Consider the following 13,167-nt stretch of genomic DNA (forward strand, 5'->3'; position numbering starts at 1 on the left):
GGCATGTTGCCTGACCAGGGGGGCTTGGCACCCCTGTAACCCCCCTTGAACTACCACAACCTAACCTAACCTAGTAGGGCATGTAACCTAACCACAACCTAACCTAACCTAGTAGGGCATGTAACCTAACCTAACAACCTAGTAGGGCATGTTGCCTGACCGTACCCCCTTTTGAAGAACTAACCTAACCTAGTAGGCCATGTTGCCTGACCACCCCCTTTGAAGAACTAACCTAACCTAACCTAGTAGGACATGTAACCTAACCTAACCTAGTAGGGCATGTTGCCTGACCAGGGGGCTTTGCCCCCCTGTACCCCCCCCAATGAAGAACTAACCTAACCTAGTAAGGCATGTAACCTATCCTAACCTAACCTAGTAGGGCATGTTGCCTGACCGGGGGCCCCCCCTTGAAGAAGTAACCTAACCTAACCTAGTAGGGCATGTTGTCTGACCGGGGGGGCGAAGTAACCTAACCTAACCTAGTAGGGCATGTTGCCTGACCGGGGGCTTTGCCCTGTACTCCCCCCTTGAAGAATAACCTAACCTAACCTAGTAGGGCATGTCGCCTGACCGAGGGACTTCGGCCCCCATACCCCACCTTGAAGAAAGACAAACTAGAAGGTAAACTAACATATGACTAACCTAACCTAGAAGGGCATGTTGACTGACCGGCCCCCCCCATAACCCCCCCTGAAGATAGCCAACCTAGCCTGACCGGGTAACCCCCTTCAAGAAAGTAAAACTAGAAGGTAAACTAACATATAACAAACCTAACACTTATGGGTGAGAAAGGATTGTAAAATGTTAAAAGTAATCATACACAGCTGGATAATAGAAAGGAAACTGGAAGGAAGGTGTAAACTGTAATGTGTGTAAAACGATATATTGAAATATAATTAAATGTAGGTGTTATAATAATAATGTCTAATTTTAATCCAGGTATTGCTATGGGTGAGAAATGCATCATAAATGGCGAAACGCAAACAGTCAGACATGAATACTGGAAAGGGAAGGGAGTGAGCTGTGTATAAATCATAATGTGTGTAAAACGATATATTAAAATATAATTAAATGTAGTTGTTATAATAATAATGTCAAATTTTAATCCAATTATTGCTATGGGTGAGAAATGCATTATAAATGGCGAAATGCAAACATTGAGACGTGAATACTGGAAAGGGAAGGGAGTGAGCTGTGTATAAATCATTTATAAAGGATGTATGTAATATCCCAAGCAACTTGCAATTTCATGTAATCGATAGGAAGGTAGGAATCGAATCGTCCTAAAACCTACTTCTAGTATCAACACGTAGGCATTTTTAGGTGTCTGCCCTCAATTATAACTTAATATTTCAAAGTATATATGGTAAAATTATTAGGTGAGAATGTCAAAACAGATATTATACAAATACTATGATAAAGGAAAAAGGAATAAACACCAGAATTTATATAAGATGTTTAAAAAACAAATTAGGAAAATTATTTTATGTAACTCAGTGTATGGTTACCACCCAATTCTTCACTCTGTCCAATAGCAATGTAGGGGTCATACTGCAACGTGATTGGCTAAATACATGTATCCCTCCCGTACACCTCCATTTTTTTCCTCACTAAGGAGTCTGAGTTTAGAACAAAAGCTCCCTTACAGCTAGCGCATGCACAGTAGAGTTGGCGCATGCGTAGTAGGATTTGGTGTTGTAATAGTAGTAGTAGTAGAAGGTGGGATATGGATGTGAAACGGCTCCGTTATCGGCAATTTTATCTCTTATTTTCGACTGTATTTCATGTTTTCAAAAGTCATAAATGTTGGGAAATGCCACAATAACACAGCAAAACCTCCCCCCAAGTGGTTTCCCCCCCCCAAAACCCCGGTTCCCACTGGGGGTCCCCCTTACCGTAGGGTAGAGTAGAACGGCAAAATTCTCCTGAGTGTTTTGTTCCCACCCAAAACCCCAGTTCCCAATGGGGTCCCCTTTACCGTAGGATAGAGTTTAAAGGTAAATTAGAGTCATCCGAATAAATATTACTTAAAATTCTTGTTCAGTAGGTAAAACTGCATAGAAAAACCGCAACTGTCTTAGTCTGGGCCGCCGCGGATAGGTACCCTAGATCTACCTAGGTTAGTTATATGTTAGTTTACTTTCTATTTTGTCTTTCTTCAAAGGGGGGTAGGCCCCACCAGTCAGGCAACATGCTCTACTAGGTTAGGTTAGGTTGGTTAGGTTACATGCCCCACTAGGTTAGGTTAGGTTAGGCTAGGTTAGTTCTAGGGGGGGTATGGGGGACAAAGCCCCCCCTGTCAGGCAACATTCCCTACTAGCTTAGGTTGGTCAGGTTAGGTTAGTTCTTCTAAGGGGGTGTCCGGTCAGGCAACATGCCCTACAAGGTTAGGTTAGGTTACATGCCCTACTAGGTTAGGTTAGGTTAGGTTAGTTCTTCAAGGGGAGGGGTACAAAGGGTGAAGCCCCCTGGTCAGGCAACATGCCTACCCCCCAGTCAGGCAACATGCCCTAGGTTAAGTTAAATTACTTTGGTTATATGTTAATCTATCTTTAATTTTGTATTTATGTATTTATTAATTCATATTTGGGACCTATTACACATTTACCATTCAGAACTTAAATCCCACCCTTCTCTGGGCCCGTTATATAAATGTATTTGTATTAAATAGTCTCCACTTTGGAGGGGTGCCGATCGTAAAAATATTTGCCAAAAATACACTAATCAAGACAGGCTAATGAATTTATCAGGCATTATTAGCACTATAATAACGCATATTCTCTGTGAGTTTTATCATCCTACAGGGAAAATAAATGATTTTAAGAAAAAAATGTGAAATTCAGGGCCCCTTGTACTGAAGGTTATTTGGTGATCGGTGAGAAACTACTACAGTCTTGAATAGAAATTCGGTCTTACAGAATGTTGGTATATCCACCTGGAATATGCACATAAATCATTATCAAAGTAGAACAGTAAATAAGCACGTAACAACAACAAAAAAAGAGAGCAACAACTGAAGCGAAAGCGCAGCCGATAAATATGGAAATCGCAAATATTATAGTATATCTCTCTAAATTGGTCGATGTCGTTTTCTACGTTTCCTATGAGTAGTTTCATCCCGGGAAAACCATTTTAGGGGTATCTAAACTAATTTTTCAAGTTTCTTGTCCTCAGAAAAAATCGCTTTTTCGCTTTTTCTCTGGTTTGGTTTTTTCGGGAAGGGGGGGGGGGATATTTCTTTGATTGTCCTAAATAATATAATTTTTAGATGTTTTAGGCTATCAAGTGACATAATAACTACAAACTCTCAGAAGGTTTTGTCCCTAAATCGAGGTTTGAATTTTTTCTGAATGTTTCTTCCTAGCTATAGTCTTATTTTTCGGCGGGGCTTTCGCTGAACTTACCTGAAGTTGTTGCTCTTTTTTTTGTTATTACGTGCTTATTTACTGTTTCTAGTTTTGATAATACTTTATGTGCATGTTCCCCAGATTGGATAGGATGCCAACATTCTGTAAGACCGAATTGCTATTCAAGACTGTAGTTTCTCACCGGTCACCAAATAACCTTCAGTACAAGGGGCCCTGAATTTCACATTTTTTTTCATAAAATCATTTATTTTCCCTGTAGGATGATAAAACTCACATAGAATATGCGTTATTATAGTGCTAATAATGCCTGAAAATTTCATTAGCCTGTCTTGATTAGTGTATTTTTGGCAAATATTTTTACGATCTTTTACAATCGGCACCCCTCCAAAGTGGAGCCTACCCTTAATTCATATTTCGAACCCATTACACATTTACCATTAATTCCTTAACCAACCATTTTTCTTTTATTACCCTAAACACTGCCAATCTTATTTTGTTAAGTACTTGTTCATTTACCTCAGCCCCACACCCTCTCAACCAATAGCATCAAAGCATTTTTACTACCCCACCCCATCTCTCCTACCCTGTTTTGTACAGTCTGGTCTGCTTTCACCTCCTAACCGTACAAGGACATCATTGTTGAAACTGTCGTCATGACTGCATCTGGTGCATCAGCTCCGCGCTCGTCTGAGCCCCTCAGTAGGAACACTCTGCCAACTTCATATAACAATTGTTACCTAAGTTACAAAGAATTCTCTGCCCATTACTCAGGCAATTATGATCGGCTAATTGAGTTATGCCAGGACCACAGCCTCCTGAGAAAGCAGGTCTTTTGCCCCCATTGTGGGAATGAGTGCCGTCTAGATTTGCAAAAGAAGTGCTTCAGGTAAATTCCTTACACGTTGTTTGTTGGTTTGTACATGTAACTGTAATATGTTTCGCCCCTAGATTAGTGTAAATATTAGATTTCATCTATACCATTTATGGCCTACTCCATATTTTCATGTTTTGAGGTTTATAATTAGTATTTTTCTCTCCACATTTTCTCTTAGGTGTGACCGGACTTATCGGCCGTACAGTAAGAAGGCGAAGAAGCGTTGTTCGTACTACTTCTCATTATTTAATGGCACTTGGTTCTCTGGGTCCCACCTTGATGTCGAGACCGTTCTGTTCTTCGCATACCTGTATGTGAGTGATTTTTTTTTTGTTACAAGGTTGCGAGGACAGAACTTGGACTGTTGGACACAACTATTAATGATTGGGCCAGCTTCTCCCGGGAAGTAAATATTTCTCTCTCTCTCTCTCTCTCTCTCTCTCTCTCTCTCTCTCTCTCTCATACACAACCGTTCTTGTATTATGTAATTTTCCCTGCTTAATTTCTTTCCCTAACACTACTTTTTATTTCAGGTCATAGTTAATTGGTGCATCCAACAGAAGAAACAAATTGGTGGGCCTGGTACAACTATTGAAATCGATGAAGCGAAATTCGGAAGATGGAAATACGACGGAAATACAACGTAGGTCGTGTCATCGAAGGACAGTGGGTGTTCGGTGGTATCTGTAGGCAGACCCGGGAGTTCTTCGTTGTTCCTGTTCCCGATAGGACCAGTGGGACTCTGCTTGCAGTTATCAAGGAATTTGTGCCGGTAACCACTTGACGAAGGATACGTCCATTTGACAGTCAACCACTCGATCAACTTTGTGGACCCAGAAACCAGTGCCCATACTAACACAATAGAGAGGAGGTGGAGGGAACTCCGGGAGTCGACTCCAAGATACGGGTGGCGTACGTACAACTTCGTCGGGTACTTGGCTGTTGCTCATTTCAAGTTAAATTTTGAAGACCCCAAGACCCAGCTTCACGCCTTCATAAAGACAGCTGCTGCTTTGTACCTTCCACCCCTTTAAGGTAAGGTTCAAAAATTATTCTTAATTATTATTTTGGTAAATCTAAAGGAGAGCTCCGTCTCTTGTTTGCAAAACAAGATATATTTTGTTCATGAAACTTACCTGTCAGATATATATATAGCTGTATTTCTGACGTCCGACAGAATTTCAAAACTCGCGGCACACGTAGTGGGCGGCCAGGTGGTAGTACCCATTCCCGCCGCTGGGAGGCGGATATCAGGAACCATTCCCATTTTCTGTTCATATTTTTTTCTGTCGCCGGTGCTGGAAACAACTGTTTACAGTACCTCCGTCTAGGATTTTTTATTTATCTCGCTTTAAATTATCTGGATTGACTTTTGGTATCGACTTCTGGATTGTTGGATTGGCACGCGTAATAGTGGATTGGTTTTTGATTTTGGATTGGCTTTTCTGTGTACATGATGTCGGGATCAAGTACTGGAAGTTTCAGTGTGTGTGTGAGGAGTGAATGTAAGGTGAGGCTTCTTAAACCTTCAGTTGATCCTCACACAGTTTGTATGGATTGCAGGGGGCATGTTTGCTTGGTTGATGATCGGCTGTGCAATGAATGTCAAGGATTTGTCTGATGATAAATGGAAGATGTATGAGACCTATCGACGTAAATTGGAGCGCGATAGAGTCAGGAGGTCTTCCTCCAAGAGCAGTTCTACGAAAGGTAAGGAATGTAACATTTCTCCTCCTCTAACACCGGTAGATTTTGCTCAACCTAATCCTGTTTTGTTGCCTTCGGGCCCAGTGCTGTGTCTGAGAAGGTAAAACACCCTTTCTCTGATTCTTGAGTCTATTCGCGCTCTTGAATCGAAAGTTTTGGCCTTAGAAACTGGCCCTGTGAAAGTTTGTGTTAGTGCCCTAGTGTTGTGGAGGGGGCGTCAGATCGGCCCCATAATGCCTCTAGGCCTAGACCTCTATCGGACTCCCAGGACTCAGGGAGTGGGTATGTCGAAAGCCGCAAGAGGGTTACGGGGGCTCCCCACCGATCTGGCGTCCCTTCGGCAGGCCTTGTTGCTAAATCCCAGGCTGCCAAGGAGCAGCGCACGAGCGCGTTGTCCTGAAGGATTGCTTTTCGTCCTCCGAAGCGTCCTCCCGCGCAAGGGGTGGAGCGCTCGGAGAGACTCGCGTCCGTTGAAAAGGACTTTCGTTTTGAGGACGCTTCACGTCCTATGTCTCCGCTTTCGTCAGAGGATGCGTATGACGCCTTTCTCCTCAGAAGAGAGGTAGGGTTTCTACCGACGAGGACGTTGGTTTCCACGCACAGGCGTGTTCACCTGAGAGGCAGGTAGCTGTACCTGTTAGAAGGAAGGAGGCGTCCCCTCGCCCCTCGCCTTCTCGCAGGGTCAGTCCTGCCCCTTCTTCTTCTCCGTCGTCACCTACGAAGGATATCCTCGTGTCCCTTCAGGACCAGATTACGTCTCTTATGGCTCAGAGGACTCGCCCAGCAGCAGTCGAGCCTAAGCGTAGAAAGGACGTTAGGCTGCCCGTCAAGAGGACGAAGCAGTCTCATTCTCTCTCGTCTCGTTCGTCTCTCTCTCCACCTCCGGATCGTCACCGTTCTCGTTCTCCGAGTAGATCTTTCGCTCTCGCAGTAGAGGACGCTCGCCAGGACGCTCGGCGTTCGAAGCAGGACGCTTTGCGCTCTCGGCAGGGCGCTGTTGAGGACGCTCGGCAGGACGCTCGGCGTTCGAAGCAGGACGCTTTGCGTTCTCGACAGGACGCCTTTGAGGACGCTCGGCAGGACGCTCGCCGTTCGAAGCAGGACGCTTTTCGAACGAGGCAGGACGCTTTTGAGGACGCTCAGCAGGACGCTTGCTTGGCTAAGCAGGACGCTTTTGGCGCCTCTCGTCAGGAAGCTCGCGCTTCCTCTCGTAGGGACGTGTCTGCTAAGACAGTTCCCGTTGCTTCAAAGGACGCGCTGCTTTCGCAGGATGTCCGTCCTTCTAAGGATCGTCGTAAGGGCGATTCCGTACCTGTAGCGGGTACTTCCAATCAACGGAAGTCTTTGTTCAGGCTTGAGACTGCTGGACGTACGCCCTCTCCTGATGGACGTTCTCCAGTTCCTCTTAGGGAGGAAGGGGAACTTAGTAGTCCAGGGAGTTCCGTCGAAGAAGAACCTCCTGTAGCTTCAGCTGTCTCGGACTATAAGGTTCTTGTCAGGCTGTTACGTTCATCCTTCGGGGAGAAGTTCCAGCCGGCAGCCCCTAGGTCTCCTCCCTCTCAACTTTCGTCTTCCAAGTCCGTTAAGACCCCTGAGTTCGTCGAAATGAAGACATCGCTGTCGACCAAGAGGGCTTTCAAGAAACTTCAAGATTTCATGTCTCGAAGGAAGGATCAGGGCAAGACCACTTTCGCCCTTCCTCCCTCTAGACTCGCCGGGAAAGGAGGAATTTGGTATGAAACCAAGGAGGACGTGGGAGTAAAGGTTCTTCGTCCGCTCTGGGTGACTTCTCCAGTTTAGAGGACGCTCAGAGGAGGTCTCTCTTATTGTCTGCTAAGGTGTCCTGGACTCCTGTGGAGACGGACCACCACTTGAAGGGGACTGCTTCGCACCTTGAATGTCTTTAATTTCTTAGACTGGTGCCTGGGAGTTTTTAGACCTTCAGTCTAGAAGTCCTGATTCTCTCAGTCTGGGGGAGCTGTCCAGCGTGTTGTCATGTATGGACAAGGCCGTCAGGGATGGTTCGGAGGAGCTAGTTTCTCATTTTGGAACGGCTTTCCTAAAGAAAAGAGCTCTCTTATGCAATTTTACCGCTAAGTCGGTTTCTCCCGCTCAGAAAGCGGAATTGCTCTTTGCGCCTCTTTCGGACCATCTCTTCCCCCAGGCTATGGTAAAGGATCTTGCAACGAGTTTGCAAGAGAAGGCGACCCCAGGACCTCTTGGTACAGTCCTTCAAGACGTCCAGCAGTTTCTTTCCACATCTGCATTCAGTAAACCCCCGAGGAAAGTCAAACCCTTTCGCGGGGCACCCCTCGAGAGCAGCTCCTCGAGGGAGAGGTTTTTCGAGAGGAGAGCTTCATTAAAAACCAAACCCACTAAATGAAGATCTTGTCCTTCAGACGCCAGTCGGGGCCAGACTGAAGTTCTTTGCGGAGGCATGGAGGCAGAGAGGGGCGGATCCTTGGACTCTCAAGATCGTAGAGCAGGGTACAAGGTCCCCTTTTACATCCTCCTCCTTTAACATCAACTCCCAGAGACCTCTCTCCATCTTATCAGGGAGAGAAGAAAAGTATTCTTTTCGATCTGTTAGACCAGATGGTCGAAAAAAGAGCGGTGGAAACAAGTCTTGACCTGGAGTCAGGGCTTCTACAACAGGATTTTCCTGGTGCCGAAGCAGTAGTCGGGAGGTTGGCGCCCAGTCCTGGATGTGAGCAGGCTCAATCTTTTTTGTAGAAAAGATCAAGTTCAAAATGGAGACGCCTCAGTCGGTGCTGGGGAGCCTTGAGACCTGGCGACTGGATGGTGTCTGGACCTGCAGGATGCGTACTTCCACGTCCCCGTCCACCCTCTTTCTAACTATGTTGAACCTTCTGTGAGTTGTTTTGTAAAGATATCCCGCCCCCATCCACAAACTGGGAAGCCAGCATAAGCATGGGTCTCCTTACTTGTAATTGATATACCATAATAAAGACGTGAATGACCACCCTGACTTCTTAGGACCTAAGTACTAAAGGACAAGAATGCAACAGTGGCGACGAGGAAGAACCCAGTGTACGAAGAGGTATGTCACATTGAAGGAGAGTTAGTGTACCAACGACAGCCGGCCGTATCTAGCCTAGCATACCAGTTTAGGCCTGGCCAACGTCCAGACTCCAGTATTCGAGTAGCCTGAATTCAGCTGTATTTGTTGGGACTACCGAAGTTCCATACCCTGTAGCGGAAGGATGGCAGCAGCAAGGAGACCGACAATTCCCGAGTTTAACCCAGATAAGTTGGAATTATCTTTGTTGGCTGGATCTATTTTCCATGAATTGTGAAGTAAATGAAGTAACAGAGGCGACAGCAAAAAGGGCTTTGTTGCTTTCTTCAGTTGGAGTAGTGACATTTTCCACTATCTGTAAGTTTAACAGCCACCGAAATTGCCGGGGGGGGGGTCTGCAGTTTCATTTGATGACCTAGTAAATAACTAAAGTCGCATTTTATAACAAAACCAAGTTATCATAGAGCATTGTGTGATTTCCTACAGAGGAAGAAGAAAAGTAGTGAGTCGTGGAAGGAATATTATGCAGAACTAAAATTGTTAGCTCAACAGTGTGAATTTAATAGTGATTTTGACCGAAGGTTGAAGGAACAATTATTGGTTGGTATTGATAATGAAGTATACTTTAAGGTTTTATTAGCTGATCCTTTTGAGTTTAAATCAATCTCCTCTCGTGAATTACTTGCCAAGGTTACCAATTTAGAAACTGCTTATGTTACTGAATGTAGTCCTACTTCAAGTTCTTTTATAGATAATAGGCCTGCAGGTACTGTTAACAAGGTTAGGCATAAGGTAATTAGGCCTAGGCCTAATTCTAGTGCAGACTCTAAAGGGAGAGGTAAAAGTGATTATTGTAAAGTTCAAAGTAAATGCATTCATTGTGGGCGCGATAACCATTTAGCTAATAATTGTAGATTTAAGAATGCTAAATGTTAGTTCCTGTGGCAAGGAAGGCCATAGGTTAGTTACAGTGGTGACCCAACTAAAAAGGCTAGAAACTAAAATCTTAGGAATGTTAATGTACAGTGCATGATGTAGAGGAGTCTACTAGTAAGGATATCCTGTTAATGAAAGTTTCCATGATTCTTATGATTTATTGAAACTTTTGATGTTAATGTGAATTCTATTGATTTTGTCGATGATTATGAGGAACCATATAGAGAAATTTTAAGGTTAAATGGGTTTCCCCTAGAGTTTGAATTAGACACTGGCAGTGGTGCATCCACTATTTCACGGCATGATGCTAATAAATTGAATTTAACCCATTACCAACAAGGAAACGCTAGAAAATTATGATAAAGCTGAAATGCAAGTGTACGGTGAAATAAATGTGAGGTTTTTCTTTTAAAGGCCAAATGGTCCAGGGACAAAAGTTTTTTGTTGTAGATAATGAGTTTAAATTTAGCAGGCAGGTCTTGTTTTATGAAGAAATTGAAATACCAGTGGGTACAAAATTGATAATGTGTGTGATGATAAATTTAAAGGTCCTCTTATTACCCCAAGTAGTGCATCTAGGCCTAAGCTTGATTGTGTAAAATGTTCAATGAGTATCAGGTGGTGGAAGGATCACCCATTACAAATTAGAATGTCAATTAATGTTAAAAGAAAATGCTGTGCCTAAGTATTTTTAAAGCTAGATCTGTTCCTTATCATTATAAATGTAAAATTGAGAATAGTTTGAAAGAACTAGAAAGTAAAAATATAGTGAGCAAGGTCGAGCATGCTGGAGGATTGGGCAGTCCCTATTGTTCCTGTAATGAAGCCTAATGGTGAAATAAGGATTTGTGTAGATTGTAAGTATCTCAATACCCCAAACCAGTGTTAATACCTTCCCATTACCGAGATTGGATGATATTTTGGCAAATGTAGGTTCTTGTCAGTATATTTCGAAATTTGGATTTGAAAAATGCATATTTACAGGTATCTGTGAGTGAAAATTCTCAACATATTTTGATTATGAATACTCATTGGGATTATATAAGTTTCATAGATTGCCTTTTGGGTTGTCGTCAGCACCAGTATATTTCAGAGGTTATCTCTGAATTATTGGCAAATATTGAGGGTGTTCATGTATTTTAGATGACATATTGATTGTCGGAGCTACCAAGGAGGAACATGACAAGAGTTTTATGTAGGTTTTTATCAATTTTGCAACAGAGAAATGTAAATTGAATAAAGATAAATGTATTTATTGGTTCTAGAAGTACCTTATTTAGGATACATTTTAAGTTGTGATGGAATTAAACCTGACCCAAAGAAAATAGAGGCAATTTTGGAAGCTCCAACCCCCGCATCTCTGTTCAGTCTTTAAAATCATTTTTGGGGCTATGTACTTATTACAATAGGTTTGTACCTCAGTTCAGCTCTATTTTATGTCCTTTATATAATTTAACCCAAAAGAATGTGGAGTTTCATTGGGCAGCAGTTCATGAAGAAGCTTTTCAGAGTATTAAGGAAGCTTTGGGAAGAGCTGATATTTTGGATAATTTTAACCCCAATGCTACCATGATTTTAGAAGTTGATGCTAGCCCTGAAGGAGTGGGAGCTGTCTTAAGCAAGAATATAAGGATAGAATTTCTACTATTTCTTTCAAAGTAGAAAATTATCTAATGCTGAGTGTAATTATTCTCAAATTGATAGAGAGGCTCTATCCATTATTTTTGGAGTCAAGAAGTTTTCTGATTATCTTTTGGGTAGGAAGTTCGTTATCAGGACGGACCATAAACCCTTGACTCATCTATTTAACCCTAGTAAGTCTATTCCACAATTATCTAATGCTCGTATTCAAAGGTGGGCTTTATTTCTATCAGTTTTGATTTTAAAATTGAACACTTAAGGGAGTGCATAATACAGTGGCAGATGCTCTTAGTAGGCTACCATTGTGTAGAGATGATGCTGATTTTCATGTACCGGAGGAATATGTAAATTTGATTAATATTTTGGATAAGAATTCTTTTGATGTTACAATGGTAAAAGAATGTATAGAAAGAGACACTGTTTTATGCAGAGTACGAGATTATGTAAGGAAGGGGTTCCCCAAGGAAAAAGTGATGGAAATTGGTATGTTACCTTTCTATAAATTTGAGAAATGATCTTTCTTTGCATGACAATGTATTACTGTATAGGAATCGTATTTTGGTTCCTGAGATGTTGAGAAAGCGTGTTATGGAAATGCTTCACGAGGGCCACCAGGGTATTGTTGCCATGAAAGCTGAAGCAAGGTCTTTTTGTATATTGCCCAACATGGACCAAGATTTAGAACAAATAACTTCCAACTGTGCATTATGCATAACAAATCTCAAAACATAAGGGCATTTCACCTTTATCTTGGCCGTCAGTAGATAGACCTTGGTCGTCTTGCATGTAGATTATTGTGGACCCATTGACAACATGCAATATTTGATTATTATTGATTCCTTTTCTAAATTTATTGATGTCTATGCTTGCAAGAATATAACTTCAGAGGGTACCATACAATGTTTAAGGTCATGTTTTGCTAATTATGGTATTCCTGACACAATTGTATCTGATAATGCAACTTGTTTTATGTCTAGGGAGACTCAGAATTTCTTCAGAAAAATGGTGTTAGACATTGTTCAGGAGCACCATATAATCCAAGTACAAACGGGCTTGCAGAACGGGCTGTCCGAATATTCAAAACTAATTTCAAAAAGTTTGATTGTAATTTGCCTGTAAAAAACCAGAATGGCCAAATTTTTGTATACCTATAGACGTTACAGTACAGTCTTCTACTGGCTGCTCCCCAGCTGAATTATTGTTTGGAAGGAAATTTAAGGGTGGGTCCATTAGATGTTATAATGCCTAAACAAAGAGATGAGTGTTATGTTCATGAGTCTAAATTCAGAGTTGGCGATGCAGTATATGCCAAGAATTTTGGTAAAGGACCAGAATGGGTGGAAGCTAAGATTATCAAAGTTCTTGGTGAAAGAAATTATTTGGTTTCTGTAGAGGTTAATGGTATTTTGACATTGGAAGCGTCACCTTTCACAGTTATTTGAGAGAAAAATGTATAATACTAGAGTAACTGATGAACCGTCACTATTAGAAGATACAATGATTTCCTTATGTTCCTGTAGTTTTCTTTCTCCCCTAATGTACAAGGATTAGAAGAAACAAATAACACTATTCAGAACTCGGGTATGATTTGTAATCCCAAT

Source organism: Macrobrachium nipponense, chromosome 32 (assembly GCF_015104395.2).
Source record: "Macrobrachium nipponense isolate FS-2020 chromosome 32, ASM1510439v2, whole genome shotgun sequence".
NCBI classification, from domain to species: domain Eukaryota; kingdom Metazoa; phylum Arthropoda; class Malacostraca; order Decapoda; family Palaemonidae; genus Macrobrachium; species Macrobrachium nipponense.